Source organism: Cynoglossus semilaevis, chromosome 18 (assembly GCF_000523025.1).
Source record: "Cynoglossus semilaevis isolate Cse_v1.0 chromosome 18, Cse_v1.0, whole genome shotgun sequence".
Taxonomy (NCBI): Eukaryota; Metazoa; Chordata; class Actinopteri; order Pleuronectiformes; family Cynoglossidae; genus Cynoglossus; species Cynoglossus semilaevis.
In genome coordinates, this window is record NC_024324.1 from 10,843,577 (window position 1) to 10,863,292 (window position 19,716).

The following is a 19,716-nucleotide window of genomic DNA, read 5'->3' on the forward strand; positions in this document are numbered from 1 at the left end:
CCGATATGTTGTTCATCCTGGAGGACAGGAAATACTCAGCTAACAATTATCTGTATACACAATGTACTATACTTGCCATGATCCAACAAATACTTGAACACAAAAGGAAACATCAATCTGCAAGTGGCTCTGTATTACAGAGCTATATATATATGTGTACACACACAACTGTATTTTTATAGTTTGAAATGTTTACTAGACTCCACAACTGACCTTTGACCTACAGCAGTAGAAGTAGCGCATACGAGGGTAACCCAAAGAATTCCAGGACTCTTCTAACAACTTAAATATGTCGTCTGTGTTTAAATATCATCGTAACCAATGGTAAATCAATAGTTTTCTGTAGCTCCAGCTCCAGCTCCAGCTGCAGCTCCTCTGGGCTGTGCGTGTGAATGGACGTGTGTGTTTGTCATCTACTGTTAAACACAATAAAAAAATACACAGGTACTGGACTTCATGACACGTCTGCTTTTGGACGTTGACTGAGAGCAGATCACAGTAAAATTAACACGAAACCAAAAGCACTGAAAATCGTTTGAGGTCGTGTTTACGCTCCCGTTAGAATTCACACGCACAGCCCTTAACACGTAAACACATGACACGCACGCACGCACACACACACACACACACTCCTCGGAGAATGGTGAAGCTCTGCAGTCAGACCTCAGCCTCTTCAAACAAGCCACAAAGGAAAACATGAGCTTAACGTAAACAGGAGGCAGACAGAGGGGGGAGGAGGAGGAGGAAGAGGAGGGAGGTGAACGTTGGCTGGAGCGCACAAGCACCGCAATTTAACTGCACTATAACACTCATTAGATGTGTGTTTAAATGTGTGGGTACCTGCCTCCATGAGTGTGTCGGTGTGTGTGTGAGTCAGCTCACACCACCCTCCCACATCGTTGATGATAGACCTCCTCCTCTTCCTCCTGTGTGTGTGTGTGTGTGTGTGTGTGTTGGTCAGATTATTTATTGTGTCCTGTTGCTGAGTAATTTGAATCATGATCTCCAACCCTGCTGCTTTGAGTGACTCCATGGAAACTCAAGTAAAGTTCAACTGTGTATTAGGATTTTATATATATATAGTATAGTATAGTAGTAGTAGTAGTAGTAGTAGTAGTAGTATCCATCCGGACACACGATGATGTGACCTGGACTCTGACTGACCTTGGTCTCTGTGTGAGTAAAAACCATTAAAAATCAGAGTTGTTCACAAACCCTTGCTGAGTGGGGTAAAAAAAAGTTGAATGACTCAATTCACTAATAATTAAATAAACTGTCAGTTGCATTTCGATTAAGACCTCAAACCTTGGTCTCCACACTTCACCACAGGTTTCTGCTCCACTCATTTTCTAGCTACAACTGAGCTGATTTTATGCCACATTAAGGGGGGGGAGTTGTTGTGTTTATGGATATTTCAGGGAATATTTCGACACTTTAAAACTGGTCAAAGCCACACTGTTGCGTCTTATTAGCATTCCCCCATTTATTTAGGAACGTCATAGTTGAAAGTCTCTCTGGGCTATTTGTGGAAACGGCACAGGGAGGGAAGGAAAAACAGTCAAGCAACATGACATGAAACAGGACAGAGTAAACGTACGCAGAGGGAAAGTTACAAATTAGCCTCCGCTGAGGATTCTGACGTTCCTCTCCTTAAAATGAAAGGCCAGGGCAATTAGCATGAACCTCCCCGTCCCGGCTCAGCCGTCTGCCAAGCCAAGCTGAACTTGAAGCGAAGCAGGAGTTTTTCTTACTGTTTTTACACTCTCAGTTTTCTTTTTAATTAACACCTCAGCTACTCGCTGTGTTTGGGTTTTCTCCGCGGCGGCATGCCGGTGTCAGAGCTTGTGTTTTTTTTCTTTTTCTTTTTTTCCCCCCTGGAAGATCGTCACACCTGTTCAGGCAGCAGGTGTTGGAGTCGTCTCTGAGGAGGAAGACTAACATGGAGAGAAATTCCAGAAATAGGGGGGAAAAAGCAGGAATCTGAGAGCGTGAGGTAATTTGATCAAAAATGACAGGAATGCGTTGAATGTAAATATGCAGTACAAATATTCTTTCATTCCTTCATTTGAACGGTTTGATTTTCCGGTACATTCTGTCTCTTCTTTTTGTGATTTATGCCCATCTGTTTCTCTTCCCTCTGTCAGGTAACAAACACTATTGTCAGGAACATTAACTATTCAGTTATTCTCTTTTTTTCTCCTTCACACAATGCTTCAGTGTCTGCATTTAAATACGGACCACGACTGTCACGCAGCTTTCAGGTGAGCACACAAGCAGAAATATACAACCCAATAACAGTCACCGGCAGCCACTGTATTTTTCTTTTGTTTTTCAAATGAGCTATGAACACATATTTTTCCAGCGTTAACGCTCCCACTGTATCATTTCCCGTCAAAGGACTCGTATTGCCTTCATTAATCTGTGCCGTCTGACAGTTATTTGGTCCAAATTTGATTTGTGGCTGTTGGTTTTGATCGCAGGCATATTGGAAATGATTTGAAAGCATTACGGCCCCACTTGAATCCATAATGAATTTATTGCACCTTTATGGGATATTGCTGTGACAGGCCTTGTGTTCTTTAATGTCCTGTCGACAGTCATATCCTGAGGAAGTGTCAAAACTCTCTCTCTCTCTCTCTCTCTTTTCTTTCTTTTACTCATTTATTGTTTTTATTATTTTCGCTGAAGATCTTTCTCATCTGCTGTCTTTATCTTTTCAAGTTCTGTCGCCTTCATCGCTTACAATGTCACACTAAAATAGAGTCGTACAAAAAGAGTCACAACACTCAAGCTAACCTAATTTTAGCACAGATAACTAAAGGTGACGGTGCATAAGTTAGCTAAATCGCAGAATCAACCAAAACTAACAAAAGTTGTCATCATCTGTTAGCACTAGCATTGTTGATAGTATAGCAAACAGATGCTTCAAGTCAACCAAACAGAGTAGAACTTTCAGATGCTGAAAAAGTTGTCTTCTGAAAAATACCTCTGTAGTATAAAAATGAGCAAAAATGACACCAATTGAAGCAAAACCAACCAAACAGCCAAAGACTCGATGATAAAACAAAATTTACCTAAAAAATATTTTTATTTAGCTGAAATAGATGCCAATCTAAATCCAAATTCCAACCCAAGTTATCCACAAAAAACTAAAATCCTCTCTCTTCCTTCCCCTTTCTCCTTCTCGTCCTTTTCTATCCTTTCATTATTTCCTCACCAGACTTATCTCTGTCATCTCTTTCCTTTTGTCTCCACCTCTCCCAGTTCCATCACCTCTGTTTCCTTAAATCCTGTAAATCCCAGCTCACTCTTCTGACATGTTCTCCTCCCTCAGCCAATTAGATGTATGAAATCATTCCTGTCATAACAACTGTTGACTTTTACACCCATTAATTTGCTGTAATTATTTCATTTCAGACTGATCCGACTGCACCGATGCAGATGGCGCACATGCTGCAGCCATACCCGTCGCTCATCAAAGGGAGTCATTTTAATTGGTGTCTTTTCAACGCTAATTGTTTCTACTGTTGTGAACCAACGTCTCTCCTTCTCCCCCAGCTCTTTGTTAGCAAATTGTCTTGGCACTTCCCTTGTTTCATCTCAGATTGAATTTTACTGCATTGCATAACTGCGTGATTGTAATGATAGAGTCGGAGGATGTATAGACAGAAAAAACAAAACAAAAACAGAGCTTGCTATAGACGGAAGAAACTAAAAAGTTTGTCCACGTACAGTTACATGTAATCAATTAAATTTAAGAAGGTTTAAATCAGATTCCGGTGTTGGCTTAAAATAACTAAAAATTAAACCACACCTTTTTATTTAATTAAATACGAGAGCAACAAACTAATCATACAGTGATACTAGATATTATATGGCAAAAAAAAAACAAAAACCAAAATAGTAAGTATTGTTGTGTTAAGTATTCAAAAATATATTTAAGCACAAGTGTTTCTGTGTCACTAGACAGAGTTTTATGAGCTACTGCAACTTTAAGTCAGGGTGCAGCCTCTGGCTTTGTGTCCTAAAGTTGTGGCCAACAAAAACAGCACCTGCTTTTGGACGTCCATCAGTCGCCCATTAACACATTTCTGCTGGAGTGGAGACTTTAAAGTGACCAGAATGTGGCCGTCTGAAAGCTTCTCTTCTACCAGCGTTGTTGGCGTATGGAGATAAATGGACTCTGCTCTGCTTTGTCCTGTTGACACGCCCGCATTCAGTTTCATTGCTCATTGTGACAGCGCTATGGGGGAGAGATGCAAATGTGAACAAACATTCGGGGGTGAAGAAACACAAAATGTTTTCATTTTTTCTTAGTAATGAGCCACGGTTGCTATCTTCATCGCTAACACTCATTTTTGTTACTAACATAGTGGTCAATTATAGCCTACATTTTAAGTGTAGGGCCAAATGGGTGTCGATCAAAACAGAAGCAGTGTTTGTATCTTGGATGAATGATGTGATGCCTGGCCTTTGACCTTTTCCTTAAGGCAGGGGCACAGGGTTTTTGGGGGGTTTGGGATTAGGGTTGGTGGTTGGATGACCACTGGGCTGAAGGCAGGAAGTGTAAGCTGATACACATCAGACCCTCATTTAGATCTGAAGCGGGGGCTTTTCATGCATGACTGCAATAAGAGCCCTGCACTTCATATATACACTCGGTGAGCCCGGAGCGCACAGATCATTAAAGCAGAAATAATCCTTCAGACTGAGTTTCCAGCCTGTAAAACACGGTTTAAAAAAAACTCCTGCTCACTACAGCTGTTTCTGCTCCTCAACACATGTATGTGCGTGCGTGCGTGTGTGTTCACAGCAACATTAACACACATGTACTTGTGCGTAAGAACAAGAATAGGTGTGGTAATGCATGTGTCTGGGAACGGCAAAGACTTCTCGGCACTAATGTGTTTGAGGAGAGAGCGAGAGAGAGTTCTTTGAAATTCCCACTTGGCCAGTTGGTATTTCTGTTACTGCCAGAGATCAGATCAGTGAAATCTAATAGGCCCTTGTCTCCCAGACCAATACTGAGCAGGACTCAACAGATTAAGACCTGCTGATTGATGGCAGCTTTAACCATAGTACCACAACATTTCCAGCTCCTGGGGATAATTGTTCCAAATCGAAAAAGAGAGTGACCTTGTTCCTTTAAACTTTTCTTGTCGAGACGTTAAAAAAATGCTCCAATGTTGGAGTTTTTCTGAGTCAATATGTAATTACATGCATTTACAGCATCCAGATCAGGTTATTCATCTTGGCCGGCATCAGGGTATTTGCTAGAATTAAACCCTCATCACTTGTTGATGCCTGGGCTTTATCACCCGCAGGTCACACTGGGGTCAAACGTCTCAGTATCTACTAAATGGATTAGCACAGAGCAGGGGACCCTGAAGTCCATGATAATATTAGATCAGTGCTCAGTTGTGACAGACTGACATTATGCTTCTGATTTCCTTGTTGGCCACAGGTTTGAATGTACAAATACATGTTTCATGAATTTGTCTTACACAGGTCTGCTCTCCTGTTCTACATTAATTCTTGTCAACAAGTATACGTGAGACCATATCGGTTTACAGCCAGAAACTTTTTGGGAAAAATTTACGACAACTCTGCGAGCAAGTGTTCTGCCTCCTGCATCCTTGACCCAAGCCCTCTCCTTTGCCTTAATGTTCCAGAAGTTTCCCAGCTGTTTGAAGCTGACCCTCCCCTGCTGCGTTCCTCTGATGTGAACAGTAAACTTCATAAAACCTTAGGACCCAATTTACTGAAAACGGCTCCACTCACAAAAACAGAAGCAGCTCAAAGTAAAGCAGCAGCAGATGAGTGTTTTACCCCCTACAGTGGTCAGACCTGCCCTGGGGCTCAGATTCCTCCCTGGCCCTGACTCTGTGTGTCTGACTTATATAGTGTTCATCAGCCCAGACACAGTGTGCTGCTACAAAATGTGTTAGCACTCAGATATCGACCGTCTGACTCGTGGAAACACTGTGTTCTTCCAGTGCAGTGACAGACACAAGATGAAGGAGATGCTGTGTGTGTGTGTGTGTGTGTGTGTGTGTGTGTGTGTGTGAGGGCGGGTGTTTGTGTGTCTCTGTGTGCGTTCCTAGTTTAAATATAATTTTGGTAAATTACTATTGTTATGGGGACACTTTGCAGGTCCCAGCTATGTGATAGGGTATAATGAGGTTCAAGGTTTAGTTTGGAGTGAAGATTAGAATTGTCAGATTAAAGTCGGGGTAAAATTAAAATTAGACATGTACTGTATTTGTAATGTCAAAAGTTCAGGAAGAGGGCTAAAAAATGCATTCTGAGTGTGTGTGTGTGTGTGTGTGTGTATGTGTATCTCCTGTATCTACCAAACCCAGAGCCCTCATGCAGCACTTACACAGACTGTTTTTATCAGACTCTACTGCTACATGTTTTATACAGGTGAGTCAAAAACACTTCATTCCTCACGTGAATAACAATGTTGTGCAGGGGGACGTGTGTTTAAAAATCAGATGTTAGACAACATTTCACTGTACAGTACACTTATATGCTAGATAAATAATGGACATTTCTACCTCCATTGTAGGTGGAATCTCCATTTCAGTCTGAGGCAGAAGAACATGATGTTTGTTTACATGTCTATGTAAAAATAGCCTCATCACTGCTGAACTGATTTTTCGATTTTCTTCAGTAGAACATTATGGGCATTTAAAAATAATGATCGCATTGGGACGAAGAAGAGAGATTGCCAGAATTTATTTAATTAGTTAAAATGACTCATAGGAAAAAAGGGCCATCCTAAAAATGTATTTTAAATGATGAGCACTAGAGACGGGTGTGTATTAAAAGGAACATATTTCGAATCAATTCTATTTCATGAGTAAGACATTGTGACACAAAAGCTTCAGGGACACAAGGGCAGAACAGAGGACAGAGGTTGTACTTTACTTCACTATACTTTCTCTAATTCTACGTACAACATTGAGAACATATTTCTACTTACGTAAATGAACTGGTGCAGGAAACACATGCTCCAGGTTTTCTGGCCTTATCGGGGGACAGCAAAAGCCAAGATGTATAGAAGAGAGGACCCTGTAGAGATGTTTTACCAGAATGCCCTAAATGGTTAAAGTGTCCTGAGTGCCAATCCGCCTGGCACCCAGACAACTGGCACAGTGAGATGGTCCTCTGAATTACATTAGTGTCAGGGAGAAAATGTGCAAATGCTCGACTGAGAAGGTTTTCTATTAAAGAGAATGTGTTCATTTTGACAGCAGGGACTGGGGCGCTGCTGTTTAATGGCCTTTTATGAATCTGCCGGCTGCACTCTCTGTCAGGGTAGAGCCATAGAAATGAAAACAAGAGGGAGATGGTACTTTTAATAAGAGGCGATAATAACTGACAATAATGGGCCGAGACTGCCAAAAGTTAGAGTTATCCCTGACTAAAACTGCTGTGGAGACTAGCCACACCAGTCTAGATGAAGGAGGTGCACATAATAATAACTGAAAACACAATGGTGAAGCCAAGAACGTCAAATAATTAGGTGTGAGGTGAATCAGACAAATGGGACCGCTGAATATCCTCAGACACTCAAAGTCTAAAGATGAATACCAGGTATACTCCAGTCCAGAAGAGGAGGACTAAAGCTAGAAGCAACAGCAGAGAAGGATAGAAATAGACTGATAGAATGAGCTACGTACTGTATGTCGATAAATATAGAAATAGATAGACCTGTTCTCCTACACAGACAGATCCAGAGGATCACAGATGGTCAGTCATACATCATCAGACCTACACCACTGGCTCAGCTACATTATGGAGTTCTCTCCAGTCCACAGCTGGACACCGGAGAAGCAGAAAGGCAATGCATGTGTGTGTGCACGTGCATATGTGTCTGTAATCCACAGGTGCACACAGGCCTGGCCTGGACAGAGAAGAGAGCATTAGCCCAGGGCCATGGAGGCAGAGGAAGAGTGAGAGGCAGAAAAAAGGGGGCAGGGCAAAACTGTTTCAAATGCAAATGACCTGCGTTGTTCCTCACAAAAAAACTTCTCCAGCGGCTCAGCTTGTAAAATACAGCACCCTATAGCTTCTTTCAAAAGACCCACAGCCACTAACAGAGGCTGTGGAAGCACATGGAGTGGAATCACTGGACCATGTCATGAAGAAAAGTGAGCCTCTTTTCAATGGTCTTAGTCCATGAATACACTCAGACCTATTAGCCAATCAAGTCCACTTCATATTTAAGCTATTGGACAATAACACGTTGCAGTGAGTGTAGTCTGCTGTTGGCAGGTCATACACGTGAATCAATGACCACAGGTTTATTTAAAATATTAAAATGCGTTTTTCCGAAACAAATCTGATGCCATTGGATAAGGTTCTAGGGAACAAATAAAGCATTAGAGAATAAAGGACATCAAGAGTTTAACAAGGCCTGGAAGAACAGTCTTAGGTTTTTTAAGACAAACAATGAGCTGATGTTGTTTATTAGGGCGTAAAATAGATTTCATCCCACTATTATTGCTTGAACTTTACACTTAATTACACCTTTTTTATCCACAACACAAGAGTTTTGTCTTTGCTTTAGCCACCAACTAGTGTAGCGGTCCCTAACTCCTGGCTCTGGGTACACTTTTGGCCCTCGAACTCCTCACATCTGACGCGTCACTATATAGTCAGTAGACTAGTTAGTCAATAGTCAACTAGTCAGCTATTTCTTAGCCCTGGTAGAACTTTAAACTCTTAAAGAGAACAAAATGCTTGTTTGATAAGAGTTTGAAAAATCGTTCAAATTTTCACCAAATCAACTTGAACGATGTGGAATTTCCAAGACTCAACAAAACAACAAATGTGTGTCTAATTACACTATGAGTTAGAGTGGAAGCAGCCCACTGCACTGCTATAAAAGACTATAAACCATGCACTCACCCTCATCATATACACACTCACTGGAGCATTTACAACAGAGTAATGACTGTCAGGAGATGGGAGACCGAGAGTTGGTTTGTTTTCAGAGAATAGACAGAGAGTTTGGATAAATCAGTCTCTCTTTTCACCTGTCTGTTCCGAGCTCATTAGGTCAAACTTAAGCAGCTCAGCTCGTCATTAACACCGTGAGGTGTCAGTAACAGAGGCATCTGTAACAAATGTAATGGTCAAAGCAAAAACTGTATTCTTTCTAACAAAAGAAAGCATCTGTTTATGGTATAACTCTAGAGATATTTATGAGGGATTGAGCTATGGAACAGTCAGGCTTACAAATGAAGAGCAGAGGACGTGCAGAGTTCCTGTCGTACCGGCGGTCGGACAGTGAAATATGCAGGAGGAGCAGAAAAGGCTGGAGGTCAGCAACTGTGATTTATACACTGAAGAGGAGTCGTTTGTAAGTCTGCGATAAATAATGTGGAAGCAAAGCAGGGCCGGCCTCACTATGTTAACAGTGGTTTTAATATTGCATGCAGATGCAGCTCACATGACATTGAAAGTTCAAGTTTAAGTGCAGGTTGTCTCCTAAAATAACTTTCTACATTGTTATTGGACAGTCATTGGTCGGTTGTCTATGCCCTCTGCAAACCAACGCCCGAACAATTTACTTTAAATCACACAAACTGGCACAAAAAGGCCAATTCACCGACCTTCTCATCACACCTTGTCAGTAATGAGTTGTTAATTAGCCATCACATTAGGAAATAAAGAGCTTCTTAAACCTTAAGGTTCTTAAATAAGGATGATGAAGTCTGTAGTCAAGCAGCACTAAATGATTAGCACTTATTACATAAGCGCAAAAAAGAAAAAAAAAAAAGAATCAAATCATTTAACAGAAAAAGCAGCAACGTTCTCTTTCACTCAGTCCGTGTGGCTTCAAAGAGCTTCAATGAGCAAAATGAAAAATCAAATGAAAAAGTCATGCCAAAAAGTAACTAAATAATTATCTTGTCATAATTATTATTGTAAATGTTCATTTTCAAGCTATTTTTATTTATATTTTACATTTTTATATTTTTTGCATAACAGTACAAACCAGTAGTTAGTGTCAATATTTTGGCTAGCATGTTGCTATTATGGCCAAGTATCTGGAGAGTAAAAAGTGGGAACGTATAGAATTTAGTGGACGCAGAACTTTAAGTGTGTTTGTCTTCACACTGTCTTGTTTCTTTAAGCCTGAATGCCTGCACACATGCTTGTGTCTGATATTGACTTTCACTGAGCTCTCTGACCTCTGGCTGGATAAGCCACGATAGCCTTCTGCAAAAACACAGGGTCAAACATTGACATTCCCTCCCAATGCACACCCTGAAAAATGTGCAGAGAAAATAAAAAAAAAATAAGGGCCACCTCCCAGCCGTCCAATCCAAAACAGAATAAGTTTTGTCCCCCCTGCCCCCCCAATCATTAGCAGATAAAGCCTCTCTTTCTTGCCCTTTAATCAAACAGGCTACGGCCTGACATGGCTGGTTAGCTCCTCGATAGAGTGCTCATTGTGCCTGCGTTGAAAAGAGCCACAGAAGCTGTCTGCGAGCAAATCATGGGATTCAGTGCATGTGCATTCCTCCTGACCCTCCCCCACTTTGAACCCATCTCTTTTTTTTTAAATCCTTCTGTTGAACTGTGGCCAACTTGTAGTCACGTAGCAAACAGGCAATTTGATGGAACATTAAAAAGGTCTGCTTTGATTTTGGACATGTTTTTGTGACGGTTTGTCTTTCAGGTTGAACATGTCTGATTTCTTACTTCTGCAGCCAATGCCGCTCTGAAACCTTTTGTGTCTCACCCTCTGCCTCAGGTACACCACTCTCCTGATCTCCCTGTACACCAGAGCAGAATCAAGAACAACAATTCTGCAGGCGAAGGCCTTTCACTCTCTCTGTCTAGTTTGTGATGGACCCTCAGGGGCCGGGGCCCTGGAGTATTGTACCTCATCTTTTCTGTTTCTCTTTTTTTTAACCCCGGTCTCTTTTTTCAAGACTTGACCAGAGGCAGATGTGCTCAGCTCATTTCAGACACAGCTGCAGATGAAGGAGATAGTATAATATGACAAAGCTGAGTGTAAAACTAAAGAGAAAGGGGGAAAAAAGTCAGTTGGTGAAGGAAATGAGAGAAAAAAAGGAGATGACAGCAACATTAAAAAAAACACCCCCAACCAAATAAGAGATGTGAAGGAGTGAAGGAGTGAGCAAGGAAGTGTTTAAGGTGAGGGAACAAAATTGGTGGAATATGTAAAAGGGGGAAAAAAGAAAGAGCGTAGGAGGGACTGAAGCAGACGGAGACGGAGAGCAGCGTTGCCGCTGCTGCTGCTGCTGCTGCTGCCATCAACTCTTTTGACTGCAGCGTGCATGCAAGAGAAAAAAAGACAGTTGAGAAACAAGACGTTGTGGTTTTCACGATCTAAATATAAAGCTGTGGTCGCAGCCACTAACTGCTGTGTGTCTGTGTGTGTGACACTCATATGTCAGGCCAAATTGCTCCATTTTACCTACAAACTGTGAAGCATGTAGTGACACCTTTTTTTCCAACCAATAGAAGAAAACTTTCAGCTTCTCATTTCCTCAGGAGATACTACAGCAGATAATCTAAACCGGGGTTACAGATGTTCTCTTCCCACATGTCAGGTGATACACATCTATGAGGTGATTGACAGCTTGCTCTGTGAGTGTTTGTAAGGTGTAAAGGAGTGTAGTTTGTTACATTTTTTTGGTCTTAACTGACAAACATACATATATATATAACACAATTCAAATGTTTGTTCTAATCCCTTGTGTTTACATCTTGTCAGAACCTGACAAAAGATAAAACGAATGGCAAATAATCACCATCTAAATATAGCAGCTCAGTTACATAGTGACAGTGAAAAACAACAAACACTAAAATGCTTTTGACTTCAGGATATTTGCTCATCTCTTTTTATCATCATTAATGTTGTGTTCATTAAACGCTCATCCACATTAACACTCCCTCTGTTGAAACAATAAAAAAGTAGTAAAGCTGATAATAATCAGCCATCAGTGTTTGTCCTCGGTGTGGTGTGTGATTTGGCCTCATGTTCACATAAACATGCTAACGTGATTAAAATATTACACAGTGAGGTAAACCTGTGTTTACTGGTGTTTTTGTTCTTCTGATCCACAAATAGAACAGAGAACGTAAACAACTTCCTCAACTGCTTTGTCACAGTCTGCTCTGACCCGATCATCTGCATCCATAACAAGAATACATGTGTTTCCTCTCATCTGGACCCCCTCCCTCCCATAAATACGCATCCACTGTGACTCTATTTTGAGTTTAACGGTTGCTTTTCGTCATTCTTTCTTTCCAGACCAGACTTGTGGCACCGGCTGATGCGTAAGTCTCCATCCCCATCACAGACAACCCAGATAAACGTTTCAGAAGAAAACATCAGATATCTCTTTCCTAACATGCATCTTTGAAGTAGAGTAAATGGTGTCAGATCACTATCTCTCTCTCTGTCTCTCTCTCTCTCTGGCAGTTAAACCCAAAAAACATGTTTTCAAGTCCAATTGCACTGTAAAACACAGTTTTATTCTACTTTTAAAGAAAACAGAGTCTGTTTTCATACAAGGAACTTATACCAGGAACTATGTGCTAAATGTCCGCTATGGGGACCAAGAACTACTACTACAAGTACAAGTAAACCATCTTCACTCATGGGACAATCAGAGGCAGGAAGTGGAAGGATTCCATAATTTTAAAGTTTAAGGTTGCTGACCTCATTTGTCCGTTTAACTGTACAAAGAGCAGTTCACCTCCAACCCTGCAGAGGGTAGTCACATCACAAGCATTAACACATAACAGTAAGGATGGCACATCATACACTGTCAACACACCACACCAGTGCAGACTTTCAATCACAAACAAGATGCTAAGCCAGATCTAGGAAGAATAATTTAACCAGAAACTACCTGTGAGATAGGTTAGGTTTTTTCCAGAAATGGCCGACACAACACAAATGAGTGTCAACTGAATTTAAAATACTGTTTTGTCTTTTTTTTTTAGTTGCGAGGGTGCTGTCGCCTACACCCTTTCTCAGTGTAGTTCAATAACAGATCACTAAGGTGGTGTAAAAACCTAATTCAACTGTAATGTATATAAATAACACAAACTGTTGCTTTATTCCGACTGTGCATGTTTGTGTGTGTAAGCGTAGGGTGAGAGGTTAATTACTGCCTCATCAAAATGCAGTTTCAGTATAATTGTTGCTATCAACATCTCCAGTGCACTGGGCGTAGACAGAGGGGGGGGAAACCTGATTGTCATTACCATATCTGTTAGCTACTAGAACAAATCAACAACACAGACAATGCCAATCTCCTGGAAAGCCTGCGGACCTCGTAAGGAAGCTATTAGCTGACATTCTTCACATGTTTTTTCAATAATATGTGTAGCTGAGGCAGGGAAGGAGTGGAAGTGGCAACCCAAGCTTATTTTAGGTCAACCCTGCTAAACAGAAAACATCTGCCGCTGTTTCTGCAAGTCATCCGTGCGGATTTTACTCATCAAGTTCAAGGGGAAACTCAATTTTAGAGCGATATCATCTACAAGAACAGAAAGTTTTTCCTCTTTTTTTTCTTAATTTGGATTTACTGAATTTACTCTCATTGTGAAGCTGTGGGGATAATATTGTTGAATTAAGGAGCATTTTAATTTGCTACCTTTAATCAACATCTCCTTCCTCATCTCCTTCTACGTTCCTTTTGCCTCATTTCCAGCAGTAAACCAGAAATAGGATAAAAACATCAGCAGAGTCAGATTTATGAATGCAAACAGTATGTATAAACAAAAACAGCTGCTGCTGTCAGGCCGTGCTGATGATTTAATTGTTATGTACAGCCAGGCAAAGATAGTGCGGTGGGGTGGTAATTGAAATGTTATCCCAATCTTATCTGTGATGATTACTTAAACACTACATTTCTAATGCATGTTGAATTAGGCAATTACATGCATTTAAGCAGAGCTGCAGAGGGAGGGGGGGAAGGGGAGGGTGAGGGAGGGTAAGCAGTGGGGGGAGAACTAGCAGACAATAGAACGTGAATATTAAGTCATTCAGTGGCTAAGAGTAGGATCACAGGTCACAGAGTGCTTATAGGCATATTAGCTACTTGGTTATGATAAATTATGACTCTGTTGCCATGGTGACCAGTCCAAGCAAAGTGGACAGCAGGCAGGAAAAAAAAAACGACTTATTAAAACACCATGAGTTCTGTGATGTAATTTTAACAATACACATCCTCTCAACAAACACAAATGTGCTGCGGTTGTAAACAAAAGAAAGAGAATTTGATTAGTTTTAGAGTAAATACTATAAATATGCATTACCAAGCTTCCAACCTTACCGGTCCTTTGTCTTTTTACTGGCTTGATATAGTCCAGAGAATGAACAAAAATGGAAAAGACCTACACCAACCATTACGTGGCGCTTATGACCTGCCTTTGATGCAAAGGTGTAATAAATCCAGCACAAAAATGAGGGAGTAGATTTTAACGACCACCAGATCCTCTGAGTTGACACTGAACTACCATTAGACCATCTACCAACAACACCACCAGGTTGTCCAGGGTTGACACTGAATGATCACCAGGTCATCTTGGGTTGATAGTGAACGACCACTAGATCATCTACTGTAGGTTGGAAACCACCAGAGCCTCTAGATTTGACGGTGACGGACCACTAGATGATATTAGAGATGAATTATCACCATAACATCTTTGGTAGACACCAAGTGGGGTCTTCCGACTCTAAATATTTGGTGTGGGCTTAAGAATAATTTTCCCACAGTTCCAAACAAAGAAGTAGCAGTAAAATAATGCCAGAGTAAAATACACGTACAGCAAAGAAAACTGACTCACAAACACTGGTAAAAGAGAAACTTTGTGTGTGTATGTGTGTAGGAGTGCATGTGTGTGAGTGTTTCCACATGTAAAATGTGGGATTCCCCGCTGTCTGCCACATTACCCTGATTTGCCACTTACTTGACAATTAGACGCTAGCAGCTGGATGCTGATTTTTAGGGCAGCAGCGGGCACATGTCGCCATAGTCACATCACGTCACGTCCCCCATGGGCTCATTAGGGACGTGTGAAACGCCTGGCTGACTGCTTTGAAATGGTGGGGATGGACAGGCCAGGTCTGTGCTGAAGGGCAGAGAGAGAGAGAGAGGGGGAGAGAAAGAGGGAGGGAATGGGAGTAGAGATGGAGAAAGGAAGAGTGAATGAGGATATTCTGAACCGTCCACAATATTTTTTATAGGATTAACCATTCTCATGAAATCTTGTTATTGAATATATGTTTTGATCCTATGTACCCATGTAGGATCATATACCTTCATATGTTTACACTTGTAAATATGTAATAAAATGATTGTAAAATGTGTGTATATACAGTATATATGTATATATACATTTTCCATGTACATATACAGTATATATATATATACATATATATATATATATGTGTGTGTGTGTGATTCCAATCCACCACTGATTCCCAGTTTTGTCCATGTATAACAAATCAAAATGCTAACAGTCTGTTCTCTGTATATGTATGTATTGTAAGTCACTTTGGATAACAGCGTCTGCTAAATGTATTGTAATGTAATGTACAAAAAGGGTTCAAGTGAATGGCAGAACTATATATTTTGTTCATGGCACCAACATGCACATACACACATACTGCAGTGGTTGTCACATGGTTCATAATTAGCTGATTGAGCTCTAACGTCATTACCATGAGGGAGTCTTCTCCACACCAATCAATTTCCACCATTGTATAATGGCACAGCATACGGTGCTGGCTCTCAGTGGTAGAATTAGCCACAATGCAGTGGTCCACCTGCTGTGTTGTGTGCACTCTGCATTACCAGTGCTTGTCAGTACATCTGTATGTTTGTGCTGCTTTGCATGTGAATACCTGACTGTTCTTCTACAACAGACTCACATCATCCTGTTGCCTTTTACACTCTGGCATTTTATCTGCAGGTCAGAACACATCCAACCCTTTCTTCTGTTTGTCTCCTTTTCCACTGACAATTTTAGGGATGTTGCACCTTGACTAGTTTCTAGTTTGTGAGGTTTTTTTTTCAGTTGCCCATAAAGCAAAAATTCTGATTCCTTCCACTCCACCAGATTGAGGTTTGACAGGTTTAACCCTGGAACACAATGCCTCAGGAGGTGTATTGAGCTGATGGTCAGCCTTGTTGCCCTCAGGCTGCCTTGTCTCACCAGCATATATATATACGCACACACCAGGGAATCTGCAGGGATTACAGATGGTGAATGGAACACAAGCAGAGCAACCAAACAGGACCTATTGGATTGTTTTAACATAATACTGATTGTATTTCACCCTCAACCTAGGCCAAAAGTGGCCTACCACTAGGATCTGAGAACTTTTATTGCTATTGTAGTTCACACAACTGCAACGTAAGCTATTTTTTTCTGCAACCAACAGAAGTGTAAACTGAAGTTCTTGTCAAGTTCTTGTGTTATTTTCAATTGAAATGGATTCAAAAAAAAGTTTGCTTCTGTCAAAAACAATAAAAAAAATAAAATGTAATCTTTATGTGACTTCAGTGGACACCACTGCTCCATATGAACATGAAGGAAGAGACTGTGGAGGTTTTCTCTTCATGTAAAACAGAGGAGCTTTAAAGAAGAGGCCCAAATCACATGGGTGTAATGACAGATGTTACCAACAGACCTCAAGATTAAAAAGGCCTGAGGAGATGGTTGAACATCTGAAGGTGTTGTGGGCTGCACCAGGAAGTATCCTCCAGCAAACCACAGTCCAGTTCCTGAGCAGCACCACCACCACTTCCACTCTTCTCCCCCACAGAACAAACCCTCTCTGCCACGGGACAAAAGCTGCTGCAAGTCAAGCATGAAAGCAGAGGGTTAGGGGGGAGTCAGAAAATAAATTAGGGGTGTGTTGGAGAGAAGAAAAAAAGGGGGGCATGAACTTCCAGCTGTTGTGCTGGGTGTTGCACTTCTCCTTAAGTAAAGAATGTTGGAAAACAATCCATCCTGGACAGAACCCCAAGGCAGAGCTTGACTTCAGGGGCTGCTAGCGTTGATGCATCATTTACCAAAGCATTTTCAAGGCAACGTATGTTCACTTTTTTATCACAAACAAAGCAACAACATCTCTGACTACAATCATCACGAGATCCGGGATCTTGAGGACATAGAACAGTAACCCCAGAGTGCGCTGACAGTTATTGTCAATTTTGAGCACATGTCACAAAAATTTAACGCTCAGCCCTTAGAGAAAAGTGTAAAAGTGTCCCTGGAAGCAGACCTTCTTATTATTGCAGTAAAAAACATCAGCTGTGGGACCGGTACAGAGTGCTGGCATCAGCACTCTGTTTTCTTGACAGGAAGCTTAATTAAGTCAACACAAAGTCCTTGGCATCATAAAAATGTTGCTTACTGCGGCTTCAAGCAGGGGCAGGTCCTAAAAGCTCATCCACTTTGTTGTTTGGGCCTGCCCCTGTCTTCACACTCATGACTTTTTTTATTTATGCCGCCTGCCCTCGCCCTGTAAAAATTACCATTCAATGTGTAATTTCACCTCCCTCCACGGTCATCGTAATAATGTTTCAACACAATTATTGGCACATTGTGATGCATTTAGCCAACACAAAACTCACTGATATATTTATCACTTTTATGTCTAATTATGTTTTTTTTTAATATATTTTTTTTAGCCTCCAAGATGACAACACGTCTGATTGCGGCACGAGAGGGAGTGAAGAAACAACAAGGCAAATCAGCCCCCTGAAGTGATGTGTATTGGCTGGGGAGTTGTAGTCTTCCTGCATTCTCCTGTGCAGTAATCAAAGGGAGTGCTGCTCCGGCTGTGACTCCCATCACCAGAGGCTAATGGCTAATCATCAGAGCTGTCTCTGGCTGTCCTGCACGCTCTCGTTTACTCTGCCGTATTTATTCAAGAGACCTAACCTGTGCAATTATCAGACTTGCTACTTGCTAATAGGTTTGATTGTTGCCGTTACACCAATTAGTAATTAAACCCCACTGAGGTTGTAACGTCAGAATCATACCTCTGCATCTGTCTGAGCTGAGCTGCATTCAGGTCTGGGCTCTGACTGGTCTACAACATAATTTCCTCTGAGTGAGTTAGTTTAAACAAAACAACAAAATCCAGTGTGTCTTAGACAAACACTATGGAGTCATTTCTAATTACCTGCTGGGAGAAACCAGTCTCACAAACTATAAATACTTAAACAAAACCCCAGTTACTGCCTACCTTCTTCTACAATGTTGCCTGTGTTTTATATAGGGTTGTTGTGGTGTCCCCTACCTCCACACATTTACAGCTATGCTTCAAAACTTCACTGAATGTTATTTAAAACACTATAATACCTACACAACTGCCGTTCACTTCAAACAAAGGAAGGGAATAAAATTAAAGATGAATGACATGTTCCCACTGTGACACAAATAAATAAAAATTAAATTCAGTTGCCTTGTTGCGCCTGCCTTAAAAAGCGCTGCGCCCCCCAAAGGGGGATTCATTCCTTACTTTTGGAACCAGTTGACCCATGGGGATTCAATCCTTACTTTTGGAACCAGTTGACCCATGCACACTTTGAAATTACCTTCCAACTTTATGCTGAAAAACTAAGAATTTAACCAGTTAACTTATGATCTTGTTGTTGCACAACAACAGGACGTCCAAACTGATTTATTGGCATAACATGGTCTATGGTGACAAATGTTTACCAATCAACACTCCCTGGAATCTAACTCTTGTGCCGCTCAGTGCCTGTGCTGTGCAGCTCAGGAGGTGCAACTTTTGCTCACCACCCTTTGTCTACAGCTTTTGTTAAAGGCCACAGTGCAAAGGTCAAAGTTCAAAGGCTCTTTGACTCAAGGATCTTTTCAAACGCCACATCTCATCAGCCCTCTGGAGCATTCTGGGGAAGATTTGTACTATTAATCAAAAGGCTTTCATCCCCCCATCCCTCCTCTCCCTCACCCTCCCTCCAGTGTCACCAACAAATTAACTTCACGCCTTTGAATGTATTTGAATATTTTTTTTGTTACTAAAAACACTCTTCACCAAACCATTATATTTTAATTTAACGACTAATGCAGTTAAATAAACTCATTATTCTTTGTATAAGTCCTAACTCCAGTGTTCACAGAATGGCTAATCTTAAAATAACGAACCACAGGTTATAGGTAAACAATTAGGGAGAGTTGTGCTGCTGGAACTCAGTTCCTGGCTCAGCAGTCAGGCAGACTGGATTCAAGATAAAGTGTCTTTTTTACTGTCAGGTTGTTTGCGTTTAAGGTCTTCCACCTAACAGATGCCTTCGTGGTAATATATTTTAATGGTCTAGACCTGTTCAGCCTGGGAGGTGGGAGGGGGGTCGGAGAGTGGTAGTTATAAGGACTGGTGAAGACAGGGTTTGTGGAGTTGGAAGAGAAATTATTGTGTAGTGTGTCTACAGATGTATTTATCAATATGAAAAAAACACATATGTCAAGATATATGGGGAGAAAATCTGACATTTATTCAGATTTCCTCCATAATTATTGATTCTTTGGTGTGACTTTACTCCTAAGTGTTGAACAGGAGGCTCTCGTTTGTCCCAGACACATAAACACACACTGACACACTCTGTGGCCCCCGGGGCGAGGCATGTGGGGCAGAATGATGTGGTGAACAAATTTAAGGACACTCCCCAC

General features: G+C 41.2%; 1 protein-coding gene across 4 annotated transcripts in view; it reads right to left on the reverse strand.

Annotated features, from left to right (window-relative positions):
• jarid2b (jumonji and AT-rich interaction domain containing 2b) overlaps positions 1–19,716 on the reverse strand; it is a 229,749-nt gene that overhangs the window by 141,513 nt on the left and 68,520 nt on the right. For all 4 annotated transcript variants that reach the window (XM_017041062.2, XM_025065065.1, XM_017041065.2 and 1 more), the window contains one exon: positions 14,977–15,138. The gene's annotated coding sequence lies outside the window, so the exon portion shown is untranslated. The remainder of the gene's footprint in view (positions 1–14,976; positions 15,139–19,716) is intronic.